Genomic DNA, 16,289 nt, shown 5'->3' with positions numbered 1-16,289 from the left:
TTGTGTCCAAAGCGACTTTTTTGCTGGAGGCTGTGGTTTTCCCCATTCCCCATTCCTTTTGGATTTGTCTATGCTTATCTAATCCTTTGACATGTGGTACTGTGTGCAGATGCGTGTATCTAACCCTCCCCGTGTGGTATTGTGCGCAGTAGCATGTATCTAATCGTTTGGCATGTAGTATTGTGTGCAGTGATGCGTATCTAATCCTCTATCGTGTGGTATTGTGTAAAGACGTACGTACCTAATCCTCTGGTGTGTGGTATTGTTTGCAGGGGTGCGTATCTAATCCTCCATTGTGTGGTATTGTGTAAAGACGTGTGTATCTAATCCTGCAGCATATGGTATTGTGTAAAGACGTGTGTATCTAATCCTGCTGCGTGTGTAATTGTGTATAGATGCATGTACCTAATCCTCTGGCATGTAAAACTGTGTGAAGACGCATGTATCTAATCCGGCATGTGGAATTGTGTGTAGATGCGCGTATCTAATCCTGTGGCATGTGTAATTGTGTGCAGATGTGCGTATCTAATCCTCCAGCGTGTGGTACTGTGTGCAGACATACATATCTAATCCTCCGGCTGACATGTGGTACTGTGTGAAGACGCGTGTATCTAATACTCTGGCGTGTGATACTGTATTGGTGCAGTAAAAACTGACATCATGCGCTTCCTCGTTGAATAAAAACGTTTCTTCCTTTATTGGTTTACAAAAAACTTTAAAATGTAGCAATCACAGACACATGGTGGTATAGCATAGTGTGGTAGATCCAGCGTAGCTGACGCATTTTGAGAGTATACCTCTCTTAGTCATAGCTAACTACTATTGTGTGCACAGTGTGTTTCCATCAGATACTGCACCAAATTGTTTTTTTGACTGAACCTGCTATTTTTAATTTTATATACTTAATAAATGTGGTGAATTTTAATATATGGAAGGATTGCTGGACTCCAATTTTTCTACGTATTCCTTGGTGATATCACATTCCCAGCTGGGGGAATCAATGTGGATGTTCCGCGCAATAATTCCTTCACAACAGTGAGTGTTTCCTTTTTCTATTTTCTTTTTTCTAATTGATTGCTTTATTGCATTTACTGGACTGAATCAGCAAGTTAGAATTGTGTCCAAAGCGACTTTTTTGCTGGAGGCTGTGGTTTTCCCCATTCCCCATTCCTTTTGGATTTGTCTATGCTTATCTAATCCTTTGACATGTGGTACTGTGTGCAGATGCGTGTATCTAACCCTCCCCGTGTGGTATTGTGCGCAGTAGCATGTATCTAATCGTTTGGCATGTAGTATTGTGTGCAGTGATGCGTATCTAATCCTCTATCGTGTGGTATTGTGTAAAGACGTATGTACCTAATCCTCTGGTGTGTGGTATTGTTTTCAGGGGTGCGTATCTAATCCTCCATTGTGTGGTATTGTGTAAAGACGTGTGTATCTAATCCTGCAGCATATGGTATTGTGTAAAGACGTGTGTATCTAACCCTGCTGCGTGTGTAATTGTGTATAGATGCATGTACCTAATCCTCTGGCATGTAAAACTGTGTGAAGACGCATGTATCTAATCCGGCATGTGGAATTGTGTGTAGATGCGCGTATCTAATCCTGTGGCATGTGTAATTGTGTGCAGATGTGCGTATCTAATCCTCCAGCGTGTGGTACTGTGTGCAGACATACATATCTAATCCTCCGGCTGACATGTGGTACTGTGTGAAGACGCGTGTATCTAATACTCTGGCGTGTGATACTGTATTGGTGCAGTAAAAACTGACATCCAGCGCATCCTCGTTGAATAAAAACGTTTCTTCCTTTATTGGTTTACAAAAAACTTTAAAATGTAGCAATCACAGACACATGGTGGTATAGCATAGTGTGGTAGATCCAGCGTAGCTGACGCATTTTGAGAGTATACCTCTCTTAGTCATAGCTAACTACTATTGTGTGCACAGTGTTTATAAATGCACACATGCTCAATCCTCAGCAGCTGTAGCTGTTTCTGCTTAATTGCAAACACATCATAGTAACAAACAAACCATACGTAAAAACAAGATCGGAAACTGAAAAACTACCATTAACGTTTAAATGAATATTGTTAAAGAAAGCTAAACTGAAAGTACATACATTGACAGTGTTAATATTGATATTAGGCACATCATTTGACATCAGTGCGGAGAGTGAAGATTATTCGCCATGCAGATTAAGCACAAGTTGCTAACCATCATCTCAGAAGTTCATAATTGTATCTTAACAAAGAAATTAAGATTCAAATACTGTGATACTGTGTGCTGACTTGTGTATTTAATCCTCTGGCGTGTGGTACTTTGTGCAGACGCGCGTTTCTAATCCTCTGGCATGTGGAACTGTGTGAAGACACTCGTATCTAATCCTTTGGCATGTGGAACTGTGTGCTGACACGTGTATCTAATCCTCTGGCAATTGGTACTGTGTGCTGACTTGTGCATCTAATCCTCCAGCGTGTGGTGCTGTGTGTAGACGCGTGTATCTAATCCTCTGGCATGTGGAACTGTGTGCAGATGCACGTATCTAATCTTCCGGCATGTGTTACTGTGTGCTGATATGTGTATCTAATCCTCCAGCGTGTGGTACTGTGTACAGACAAGCGTATCTAATCCTCCCACGTGTGGTACAGTGTGCTGACATGCGTATCTAATCCTCTGGCGTGTGGTATTGTAGGAAGACATGTGTATCTAATCCTCCGGCTTGTGGTACTGTGTGCAGATGCGTGTATCTAATCCTCCGGCTAGCATGTGGTACTGTGTGAAGATGTGCGAATCTAATCCTCTGGTGTGTGATACTATGTGCTGACTTGTGTATCTAATCCTCTGGCATGTGGTTCTTTGTGCAGAAGTGTGTTTCTAATCCTTTGGCATGTGGAACTGTGCGCAGACGCACGTATCTAATCTTTCTGCATGTGGTACTTTGTGCAGACGTGCATATCTAATCCTCCGTAGTGTGGTACTTTGTGCAGACGCGAGTATCTAATCCTCTGGTGTGTGATAATGTGTACTGACCTGTGTATCTAATTCTCCAGCGTGTTGTACTTTGTGCAAACACATGTATCTAATCCTCTGGCATGTGGAACTGTGTGCAGATACGCGTATCTAATCTTTTGGCGTGTGTTACTTTGTGCAAATGGGCGCATCTAATCCTCTGGCATGTGGAACTGTGCGCAGATGCGCGTATCTAATCCTTCGCCTTGTAGAAATATGTGCAGACGCACGTATCTAATCTTTTGGCTTGTGGAACTGTGTGCAGACGCACATATCTAATCCTATGATGTGTGATACTGTGTGCTGATCTGTGTATCTAATCCTCTGATGCGTGTATCTCAGCTTGGATATCAGTGTTGGATTGTACTTGTGGAGTGACCGTGTGTATGGCAATTATAATATGAGTGAAAGACTTGCAGGTTTGTTTTGGCTAATGGGGGGGTCACGGTTTTTATCTCCGGAACGGTATGTCTGAGTGAGTTAGGTTCTCATCTTAATCCTTCCCGGACACCTGAAGTATCTGTGTGCCAAATTTGGTGAAGATCTGTCCAGTCGTTTGGTCATGCATAAAGGACAGACAGACAGACAGAAATTCATATTTATAAGATATATACAGTCATGGGCAAAAGTTTTGAGAATGATACAAATATTAATTTTTACAAAGTCTACTGCTTTAGTTTTTCTAATGGCAATTTGCATATACTCCAGAATGTTATAAAGAGTGATCAGCTTAACAGCAATTACTTGCAAAGTCAATATTTGCCTAGAAAATGAACTTTATCCCCCAAAACACATTTCAACATCATTGCAGCCCTGCCTTAAAAGGACCAGCTAACATCGTTTCAGTGATTGCTCCATTAACACAGGTGTGGGTGTTGATGAGGACAGGGCTGGAGATCAATCTGTCATGATTAAGTAAGAATGACACCACTGGACACTTTAAAAGGAGGCTGGTGCTTGGCATCATTGTTTCTCTTCTGTTAACCATGGTTATCTCTAAAGAAACACGTGCAGTCATCATTGAACTGCACAAAAATGGCCGAACAGGGAAGAGTATTGCAGCTAGAAAGATTGCACCTCAGTCAACAATCTATCACATCATCAAGAACTTCAAGGAGAGAGGTTCCATTGTTGGCAAAAAGGCTCCAGGGCGCTCAAGAAAGACCAGCAAAGGGGGCCACACGGTGGCTCAGTGGTTAGCACTGCAGCCTTGCAGCGCTGGAGTTCCGGTGTTCAAATCCCGCCAAGGGCATAAAATCATCTGCAAGGAGTTTGTATGTTCTCCCCGTGTCTGCGTGGATTTCCATCCCATATTCCAAAAAAAAAAGACATACTGATAGGAAAAAAAATGTACATTGTGAGCTCTATGTGGGGCTCACAATCTACATTTTTTAAAAAAAAAAAAAAAAAAAAAAAGAAAGACCAGCAAGCGCCAGGACCGTCTCTTAAAAGTGTTTCAGCTGCGGGATCGGGCTACCAGTAGTGCAGAGCTTGCTCAGGAATGGCAGTAGACAGGTGTGAGTGCATCTGCACGCACTGTGAGGCGGAGACTCTTGGAGCAAGGCCTGGTCTCAAGGAGGGCAGCAAAGAAGCCACTTCTCTCCAGAAAAAACATCAGGGACAGACTGATATTCTGCAAAAGGTACAGGGAGTGGACTGCTGAGGACTGGGGTAAAGTCATTTTCTCTGATGAATCCCCTTTTCGATTGTTTGGGACATCTGGAAAACAGCTTATTCGGAGAAGACGATGTGAGCGCTACCACCAGTCTTGTCTCATGCCAACTGTAAAGCATCTTGAAACCATTCATGTGTGGGGTTGCTTCTCAGCCAAGGGAATCGGCTCTCTCACAGTCTTGCCTAAAAACACAGCCATGAATAAAGAATGGTACCAGAATGTCCTCCAAGATCAACTTCTCCCAACCATCCAAGAGCAGTTTGGCGATCAACAATGCCTTTTCCAGCATGATGGAGCACCTTGCCATAAAGCAAAGATGATAACTAAATGGCTCAGGGAACAAAACATAGAGATTTTGGGTCCATGGCCTGGAAACTCCCCAGATCTTAATCCCATTGAGAACTTGTGGTCAATCAAGAGACGGGTGGACAAACAAAAACCTACTAATTCTTACAAAATGCAAGCATTGATTGTGCAAAAATGGACTGCTACCGTGTTTCCCTGAAAATAGGACGTACCCCGAAAGTAAGGCATGGCAGACATTTTGCTGCCTTGCCTAATATAAGGCGCTCCCCTGAAAGTAAGACGTAGTGAATAGAAATGAATGGAAGTAAACGGCAAGCGGGGGTTAATCGGCGTGCCGGGCGCTTCCATTCATTTCTATGGGAGCGTGTGTGGACACCGACCGGAGGCATTAGCGCTGGATGTCTGCTGACACCAGCAGACACCAGGCGGCTATGGCGGCCGCCTGACTCCCAGGTGGCCGCCATAGTTAAACACCCGGCATCCTGCCGGGTGTTTAACTATGCCGGCCACCCGGGAGTCGGGCGGCCACCATAGCCGCCTGGTGGCTGCTGGTGTCAGCAGACATCCAGCGCTAATGCCTCCGGTCGGTGCCCACACCGACCGTGGGCATTAACCCTTCTGGCGCCGGTGATCGCCGGCACCTGGAGCATGCTCCAGGGCAGACATCACGTTTGCATGTCAACCGGGAGCCTTTTAAAGGTTCCCCGGCCTGTCTGCAGTGCTTTTCTTTTGCAGGCTGCTCTATGCAGCCTGCAAAAGAAATGACGATTTTTTTGCAATGCAATGCAATTGCAAAGGTCTGATCACTAATGCAATGCTTTGCATTAGTGATCAGACCTTTGCAATTGCATTGCATTGCAAAAAATCGTCATTTCTTTTGAAGGCAGGTTGCCTGTCTGTAATGTATTACAGGCAGTGGCGTAACTACCGTGGTAGCAGCAGTAGCAGCTGCCACAGGGCCCGGGCCATTAGGGGGCCCGGTGACAGCCGCTACAGCTGCGTTTTTTTTAAAATAGGCTGTTACGGGCCCTATTCACTTGCCGATCCTGGCTGGGCCGGGATCGGCAAGTGACACCGCGGGCCCCACAGGGGCTATCATTATACTCGGGGGTCTTTGCAGACCCCCGAGTATAATGACCGGCGGATCGGGAGAGGTAATAAACATAAAAAACTGTTACTTACCTCTCCGCGATCCTGCCAGGCCTCCGTCCTCATGTTGTCTGACGTCTCTGACGTCACATGAACCCGGCATGCTTCCCGGGTCATGTGACGTCCGACGTCATTAACGAAGGACGCGAGCGATGGTCAGCACAGGAGGACAGCACAGCACAGGAGCCGGGGAACAGGTAATAAGCAACAGTGTTTTTTTTTTTAAATGTTTTTATTCCCCGGGTCTCCGATTATTATACTCTGGGGTCTGAAAAGCATGGTGTACCTAATAAAGTGGCCGGTGAGTGTGTGTGTGTGTGTGTATATATATATATATATATATATATATATATATATATATATATATATAATTTTTTTTTTTTTTTTTTAGAAAGGTGTGTTAGTGCTAGTAATGGGTTAATAAGTATTCCCATATACTTTTAGCAGTTATTGGAGTGAGTTCTGAGTGTCTCTGGTTGCTGATGCATCCTCTGTATTTGTTTACATGCTGTACCTTCCTGCTGTGCAGCTTCCTGTGTCCTTGCTGAACTAACTCCCTGTCACTCAGCTCCCCTTCCTTTCTCACTCCATTACAAAACCCGTCTCACTAGCCTAATCTCTCCAACCAGTGGCGTAACTAGGAATGGCGGGGCCCCGTGGCGAACTTTTGACATGGGGCCCCCCCGACACCGAAGATCTCGACCGAGTCCCTCCTACGCATTCCTGCGCGCTCTATTATGTTCCATAGTGGCCTCTGCACACAGTATTATCCCCCATAGTGGCCCCTGCACACAGTATTATGTCCCTTAGAGGCCCCTGCACACAGTATTATACCCAATAGTGGCCCCTGCACACAGTATTATGTCCCATAGTGGCCCCTGCACACAGTATTATACCCAATAGTGGCCCCTGCACACAGTATTATACCCAATAGTGGCCACTGCACACAGTATTATGTCCCTTAGTGGCCCCTACAGGAGTAAATACTGTCACGTCACCCGCTGACCGCTATACCAGGACAAATTGTGGATAAAAATCTGGCCCTGTGCATTACAATTTAGTAACTCCATGTGCCTCATATTAATAGCAGTTAACCCCATCATCTCCCTCACATTAACCCCTGTAAGCCTCACCATAAGAGTTACTGATATGTGAGAGACATGGAGGTAATAATAAAGTATCTTCATTATTATTACCCCCATATGTCTCACATATCAGTAACTCTTATGGTGAGGCAAACAGGGGTTAATGTGAGGGAGATGATGGGGTTAACTGCTATTAATATGAGGCACATGGAGTTACTAAAACACAAGTAATCACCCCATATGCCTGACATTAATAAGTAACCCCAGTGTGTACCTGTGTAGCTTTAGATTCATTTTCCTTCTTCCTTTCTTCCTCCAGTGCAGACGGCAGGAGCTCGGCAGGGATAAGCCCCGCCTCCTCCTCTCATTGGTGGGCAGAGGACAGCAGAGAAAAGGAGGGGGGAGAGAGGGGGAGCATCTGAAGCGCTGACAGGAGCCAGACCTGCAGCTCCTGTGTCTCAGCCGTTGCTGCAGCTTCGGGGCCCCCTGTTGGTGGAAAGTATTCCACCAACAGGGGGCCCCGATCATTATACTCGGGGGTCCGAAAAGACCTCCGAGAATAATGATAGCAGCGGTAGCAGCTGTCACCGGGCCCCTGATGTCCCGGGCCCTGTGGCAGCTGCTACCGCTGCTATGGTGGTAGTTACGCCACTGTCTCCAACCCTGCCTGTCTCAGGGCTCATTCACATCTGCGCTGGAAACATGCAGGAGTCTTTCTCACCCATTCATTTGAATGGGTGAGAAAGCTGTCCGGCTGTGAGCGGCGGTGAGCATTTTATGCTCTCTGCCGCAAAATCGGGTTATTTAATCCGGACACAGAGTCGGACATGCAGTACTCTGTATCCGGATTAAAAAATCCGGTTTCGCGGCGGAGAGCATAAAACACTCACCGCCGCACCCAGTCTGGCTTGCAGAAGACGGAAAGCACAGAACGGAGACCAGAACGCAGGTGTGAACCTAGCGTTACTAAGCCTATCGCCCCCACCCTCCGTTTTACTTAGGCTTGGTTCACACATCAGTATGCCATCTGTCTGTTTGATTTCAGTTTGAGACTAAAAACGGACTGATGCACATACTGACACCTTTTTATGCTGATAGCAAACGCTGTCCATCCCCTAGAGGACAGATAAGGGGATTAAAAGTAGAAAATTGTAAACAGAGTAGAGATAAGGACATTAATGATATGTCGTTAATTCTACTTTGTTTACAATTGCTTTTAATCCCCTTCTCTGTCCTCTAGGGGACGGACAGCGTTTGCTATCAGCATAAAAAGGTGTCAGTATACAATCAGTATGTGCATCAGTCCGTTTTTAGTCTCAAACTGAATTCAAACGAACGGATGGCATACTGATGTGTGAACCAAGCATAAGACTAGTGATCCTGCCCATTACTAGCATCTCCCACCTTCCCCATCTCCCTAGCTAAGCTATTCTGCCCATTACTAGAAGACAGGAAGAGGGGGAGGAGCCATTCCCTGGACACAGGAAGGCTTGGTAAGTATTGATGAGGATAAGGGAAGGGGGAGATGGTGATGGTGACGTTCTGTTTCAAAAGAAGTGAAATGGAACCTCACCGGATTATCATAAAGTGTCCCTGGAGTGGTCACATAACCATTTCAGGGATATGGGTAATTAAAGATTTTTTTTTACTTGATGTAAATTAGAAGTTAGGCAGGGAAGGGAGTTTTGTTTAGGGGTTAATTATCAGTTTAGCCTGGACAACCCCTTTAAAACACATAATACTGTAGTTTCCCCCTACGCCCAACAGCAGCACAACTGGGGTATTCCTGCACCTATGAGCTGTTAGGACAGGTGGAATTTTTAATTACCTAACAGCTTTTGACCTCTATAAGAGGCCGGAAGACCTGCTCCTCCCTTGTGTTTTTTTCTGTCCTGTGGGACAGGACAGGTGGTCAGGGGGGGAGCAGATGTTCTGACCTCCTATAGGGGTCCACTGCTCTCCCCCACCGGTACCTGACAGCAGAAGATCTTTTTTCTGGACATCCTCTTTTTTCAGCAGAGGTCCCCTTCTCCCGGCGGGGACCCTGCCGGCTCGTGCATGCTCCTGTCCGGCGGGCGCGCCGGGTCGGGGCTTTCCCCTAGGAACGCTAGACCTAGGAACCTTTCTCAGGTCCCTCCGGTCCGCCGTCTAACAGGGTCCGCCACACATGCGCTGTGCGCGGGTCTCGCGGCGGACGGGAAGAGAACAACCCCTAGACACGAGCATTGCACGGTAGTTCGGGAGGGGGGTCCCCCGGTCCTGGGGACCATACCTGGGTAAGATCCCCCTCCCCCTGTCTTCTCCCCTCCCCTTTTTTTCATGAGATTCTGGCTCCGTTGTAGCCCCTACCCCTTGGGCGGGGCTCTGGGCAAAACCCCGCCCCCTGGCCTATTTAAGTCCCCTTAGAGCTTCAGTTAGTGCTTGTCGCTCCGGTTGCAAGCACATTAGTTGGTGAAGCTCCCTGGTCAATTTCTGTGCTGGAGAACTGTCTTCATTGACTAAGGTTTGGTGGACATGGCCGGGGGGGGGGGGAGGGAGGTTGGAGAGTTGCATCCCTGAGTGCAGTAAGTAGTTAGTGTATCCTTTTTCTTCCTCCTCAGAATGTCTTCTTCTTCCTCCACTGTTCCGCCTAGAAGGAAGGCTACTTCCAAAAGGAAGCATCTGGCGTGCGCTTCTTGTAGAGTGCCGCTGCCTGATGACTCCCAATATCGCTTCTGTCAGGGGTGCAGGGCCCCCTCTGTTGAAACAACTCCCATGCGAGAGATGGTGTCCTGGGTGAAGGGGTACGTCCAGGACTCCATGAAAAGAATGGAAGCCGTCTCCCTGGCCAAGAGGCCACGGCTGGATTGCGAATTGTCCCTGCCGCCTCTGGAAAAGCTGCGCCTCAGGGATGTGGAGTCGTCTTCTAGTACGGAGGAGGAGAAGGAGATTTTTCCCCTGGACAAAATGTCCAGAGTATTCAAGACCCTAAGAATCAGAGACCGGGAAGGCGGGGAAGGCTCTAGCCGTAGGTCTCGTACCTTCAGGCCCTCTTCGGCGATGCTCCGCCTGATAGAGGGCGAATGGAGGCACCCGGAGAGATCCTTTGCGCCATCCACACGCTTCAAGGCACTTTTTCCCGTCTCTGAGAGTCAACTAAAGGCGTGGGGTCCCCCGCCAAAGGTGGACGTCGCCGTGGCCAAGTTATCAAGGCGCTCCATCCTTCCATCAGAGGACGGCTCGGGCCTCAGGGACCCCATGGATCGCCGAGTCGAAGGATCTTTGAGGCGTGTATATTCGTCTGCCTCTGCCCAGGCCTCTTTGGGAATGGTCGAGAATGAGGTAGCAACTGGCTTACGCGCAGAACTGTCATCCCTGGCCAAGGACATCGATTCCGGCGTGGATCGTGATGATCTTCTCGTGGCAGTGTCCGACATCACGCTGTTGGTGGATCACCTGACAGAAGCTACCCATTTTCAGACCCGTCTGGCGGCTAGATCCATGGCACTGGCTACTGTGGCTCGCCGACCCCTATGGCTGAAGCCCTGGAAGGCTGACCTTACTTCCAAAAATAGCCTCTGTGGTCTCCCCTTTGAGCCTGGACGGCTGTTCGGAAGGGAGCTCGACCACATCATGGAAGGCTGGGCTGACTCTAAGAGCAAGAACCTGCCACAGCCCCTTGAAGGTCGGAGTACCTCCTTTCGAGGAAGAGGCACTCGAAGAGGCACCAGAGGCCAGCGGCGATCCGGGAAAGGAAGAGGTCGGGGCTCATCTCGTGGCCGTAAGAATGCCCCCTTCTAATTCCCTCTCAGTACACCCCCCCCTTCCTACTCCCCCCCTCCCCCTCCCCTGGGGTGGGCGGTCGTCTTTCCCACTATGTGGAGGCCTGGCGGCAGAATATTCGGGACCCCTGGGTCATCCAGATGATCCAGGAAGGTTATAAAATTAATTTTGTTTCCCAGCCGCCAGAGAAGATGTTAAGAACCCGCCCTCTTCAGGGCCCCAAACAACTTCATCTGGAGAGATTGATTCAGGATTACGTGGACAAAGCCACGCTAGAGATGGTTCCTCGCGCAGAACAAGGCACAGGCGTCTACTCTCCAGTCTTCTTGGTCCCCAAGCCATCAGGCGAGTGGCGTATGATCACCGATCTCAGGTATCTGAATCACTTCATCCGCAGGCTGCGGTTTCGCATGGAAACCATAAGGTCAGTACTACCTTTCATGCACCCTGGAGATCACTTCGTCACTCTGGACCTGAAGGACGCCTACCTCCACGTACCCATCTTTCTGGCACACCGAAAGTTCCTAAGGATTGCCGTAGACATACAGGGGAAAGAGGCGCACTTCCAGTTCGCAGCCCTCCCGTTCGGCATATCCTCCGCCCCCCACACCTTCAAAAAGGTCATAGCTCCGGTCGCTGCCGCCCTGCGCCTTCAAGGCATATTCATAGTTCCGTACCTGGACGACTGGCTTCTGAAGGCTCATTCAAAGGAGGTTCTTACCACGCAGGTGCAGACCGTCGTAGCTCTACTAGACAAGCTGGGGTGGCTGGTAAACTGGCAGAAGTCAGTGATGGTGCCATCAACACGAATTCAGTTCCTGGGACTTATTCTAGACTCTCTCAACATGACGGTCTCTCTACCCTCTCCTCGCAAAAGGAAAATTGCTCGGGCGGCACATCGTTTGTCTTCCACACGGAAGGTCACCATCAGGACGGCGATGAAGGTCCTCGGATTGATGTCCGCTGCCCTAGATGCAGTTCCTTGGGCCCTATGGCATATGCGCCCTCTACAGAACGAGATCTTGAGAGTCTGGAATCACAGTCCTTCAGGTTTACAGAAGCCAATCCAGTTAACCATCAGCACCCGGCAAACCTTGCCCTGGTGGACCCATCTGCGAGATGGGAAGTCCTCGGTCCAGCCCGCCTGGACCCTGTTGACTACAGATGCCTCCCTCACAGGCTGGGGAGCTCATCTGGGGGAGACCCCGGTTCAAGGTACATGGAATCAGCGGGAGAGGACGCACTCATCCAACTGGCGCGAGCTTACCGCAGTTCATCGAGCCCTTCTGTCATTTGCACCACTTCTACGAGGGAAAGCGGTCAAAGTAAGATCAGACAATCTGACGACAGTCCACTATATCAACAAGCAGGGAGGAACCAGGTCCCCCTCGCTCATGCAAGTCACCAACCTGATCTTCTCCTGGGCAGAACGAAACCTCTCCCAGCTGGCCGCGGTACATATCCAGGGCCGCCTGAACATCCTAGCGGACCAACTCAGCAGAGGCCGGCCGACCGCAGGCGAATGGTCCCTGAACCAGGACATCTTCCACTACCTGACCAAGAGGTGGGGTCTCCCCGAGGTGGATCTGATGGCCACCCAACACAATGCCAAAGTAGAAAGGTTTTGCTCCCTGTACCGGGAAGACAACCCTTTGGCTGTGGATGCCCTGTCAATACCATGGAGGTTCGAACTGGCATACGTGTTCCCTCCCATCCCAATAATACCGAAGGTATTGGCGAAACTCAGGCAGGACCAGACTTCGGCAATAGTGATCATGCCGTTCTGGCCAAAAAGGGCATGGTTCACCGACCTTATCCTTATGAGTCGGGGGAACTACTGGAGGCTTCCACCAGTCAGGAACCTGGTGTCACTGAACAGTCGGCCGTGCCTGGGCCTAGACAAATTCAACCTCACTGCCTGGAGGCTAACCGCGCCATACGCGCAGACAGAGGATTGTCCCATGGAGTGCTAAGTACCTTAGCCCATTCAAGAGCAGAGGCAACCAATCAGAGCTACCAAAGGATCGCCCGGATATTCCGAGATTGGTGTACAGGCAGCCACCGCGATCCAGACAGAGATGCAGTCCTAGAGTTCTTACAGAACGGCTTGGAGAGAGGACTAGAACCTGCCACCCTCAAGGTTCAAGTGTCAGCTCTATCTGCTCTCCTGGAGACACGGTTATCACAAGATCCTCTTGTCAAACAGTTCCTTAGGGGGGCTGCCAGGCTCCGCCCCCAGGTACGGCCCCCTGTCCCCAGGTGGGACCTGGCCGCGGTTCTACAAGGGCTATGTGCGCCCCCCTTCGAACCATTATCTGAAGTGGACTGGAAGTACCTGTCATTTAAGGTGACCTTTCTGTTGGCAATAACCTCCGCCAAGAGGGTTGGCGAATTGCAGGCTCTAGCAGCCTCCGAACCTTTCATAACTTTCTTTCCTGACAGAGTACAGCTAAGGTTCGTCCCAGGATTCTTGCCAAAGGTACCCACACTTCAGAACACCAATCAAGTGATCACCCTACCAGGGTTCTTTCCCTCCCCGGGTTCTTTCCCTCCCCTGCCACTGAGCAGGAGGAGAAGCTAAACACACTGGATCTGGTAAGAGCACTACGTATCTACCTGAATCGTACAGCACCGTTCCGAAGATCAGAAAATCTTCTGGTTAATGTGTTTGGCCACAATAGAGGCGCTAAAGCATCAAAGGTAACCCTGTCTAGATGGATCAGAGAAGCTATCAGCTGTTCCCTACGGGCTCAGAATCTTCCTGTTCCAGATTTCCTACGAGCCCATGCCACCTGATCAGTGGCGACATCATGGGCAGAGACACGGTTCCTCTCTCTAGAGCAGATATGTGCTGCAGCCTCTTGGAGCTCACAGCTGACTTTTGCCAAACACTACAGATTGGACTGGCGTACGGCCGATGCTACAGCATTTGGGCACTCCGTCTTGGCATCAGCCTGCCAGGAGGTCCCGCCCTAGGGGAGATAATACTTGCTAAATCCCCAGTTGTGCTGCTGTTGGGCGTAGGGGGAAAGAAAGATTATGAATGATAATCTGTTTTCCCTTAGCCCAAACAGCAGCACAAGGCTCCCTCCCTAAGAGGTGCTATTGTACAGATTTTGTGTATGTGTGTGTAGCTCTTGGCATAGATTGCTCTGTATATCATACTTGTTACTAACACAAGGGAGGAGCAGGTCTTCCGGCCTCTTATAGAGGTCAAAAGCTGTTAGGTAATTAAAAATTCCACCTGTCCTAACAGCTCATAGGGGCAGGAATACCCCAGTTGTGCTGCTGTTTGGGCTAAGGGAAAACAGATTATCATTCATAATCTTTCTTTCTCCAGCGATGGGAATACCAGGATCCAACGTTTTCAAACAGAAGAGAGGTTGCCAATGTGATGCTCTTGCTCTGCCTTTTTTCCATAGTACATTCTTATGTGCTTTTTCCCCCCTGGTAAGTGACGAATAGGCACTTGGCAATCTACATGACATACAAAAGCTCTAAGTTCGTTTAGCTCAACTCCTGTGTAAAGTAGCAAAAGCATCGATCTTTGCATTGCAAAGGATGAGATCTGTAGCTATGACTGACATGCAAGTTTAAAACATGTTTTAGTTGAAGTGTAGCTTTCATCTAACCTTGGAATTTGCCTGGGTGTTGATGACAGCTGGGTACAGGATGCTTGCCTTAGGCTGCTGATTGGCCTCAGCTCTCATGCATGGTGAAGACTTCTGTCAGCAAAAGACCCCGAAAGAAACAGGACAGGGCCACTGTGAGAGACACCAGAGCACCGGGGAGGGAGAATGGTTTTTAATTATTTATTTATTTTCCTCCAGCCTCTTTGCAGAAAACTATTTCCTGGACAACCAGTGAGACACAATTTCTTTTGCTCCAAACACATTTCTATCCATACGGTATCTGTCTTTCTATATGGCCCATTTAGCCTGTGTACTTTGATTTCTAAGGACACTCTCCCAGTTTACGACCCTAAAGTCAACCCTTAGCTGATAAAAATTGGCCTTCCTAAAGTTTACTTATTTTTCAACCTGATGGAAATTCATGGACTTCAACGTATGAGCGTTGGCCATGTAATTTTTGTATAATCCATGTGTCCCCTAATTCTGTGCTGACATGCATTTGGTACCATCACTACTACGCTTTTCAAAAATAGTTGGGAAGCCTGTGTCATTGTCTATACTTCAGATTCATTAACTGCAACTTTTAAAAAGTCACAAAGTAGATAATTTAGGTGCAAATTATGCCAACATAGATTCCAGAAACACAGGCTTTAACCCCTTCCCGACATGCGCCGTAATAGTACGGCGCATGTCGGGTCTGTAACTATGGCGACCACCCGGGAGCCGGGCGGCCGCCATAGCCGCCGGGTGTCTACTGCTTTAAGCCATTTTCCCGCCGGCGCATGTATGCCGCCATTTTGCCCGGGATCGCCAGCTCCTGGAGCATGCTCCAGGGCTGACATCCCGTTGCCATGACAGCCAGGAGCCTTGTACAGGCTCCCAGGCTTGTCTGCAAATCCTCTCTTTTGCAGGCTGGTCTATGCAGCCTGCAAAACAAAGGATGATTTTTTAGCAATGCATTGCAATGCATTAGTATTGTAATGCATTGCATTAGTGATCAGACCCCCTGGGGTTCAACACCCCTAGGGGGTCTAATAAATGCAAAAAAAAATAAAAATAAAAGTAAAAAAAAATATAAAAAAATATAAAAAGTATTAAAAGTTCAAATCATCCCCCTTTCCCTAGAATACATATAAAAGTAGTTAAAAACTGTGAAACATATACATGTTAGGTATCCCCGCGTCCGAAATCGCCCGCTCTACAAATCTATAAAAATATTTTTCCTGTTCGGTAAACGCCGTAGCGGGAAAAATAGTCAAAAGTGCCAAACCGCCGTTTTTTCACTGTTTTGATTCTGATAAAAATTTGAATAAAAAGTGATCAAAGAAATAAAATTTCCCGAAAATGGTAGAACTACAAAGTACACCCGGCCCCGCAAAAAAAGACGCCCTATGCATCCCCATACACTTACGTATAAAAAAGTTACGGCCGTCGGAATATGGCGACTTTTAGAAAAAAATTTTTTTAACACAGTTTTGGAATTTTTTTTAGGGGTCAAAATGTAAATAAAACCATATAAATTTGGTATCCCTGGAACCGTACCGAAACACACAATATAGAGGACATGTCATTTTGGCTGCACAGTGAACGCCGTAAAACCAAAGCCCGTAAGAAAGTCGCAGAAATGCATTTTTTCTTCAAATCCACCCCATTCTGAATTTTTTTCCTG

The sequence above is a fragment of the Leptodactylus fuscus genome, chromosome 3 (assembly GCF_031893055.1).
Source record: "Leptodactylus fuscus isolate aLepFus1 chromosome 3, aLepFus1.hap2, whole genome shotgun sequence".
Classification (NCBI taxonomy): domain Eukaryota; kingdom Metazoa; phylum Chordata; class Amphibia; order Anura; family Leptodactylidae; genus Leptodactylus; species Leptodactylus fuscus.
This window is presented reverse-complemented; position numbering follows the sequence as displayed.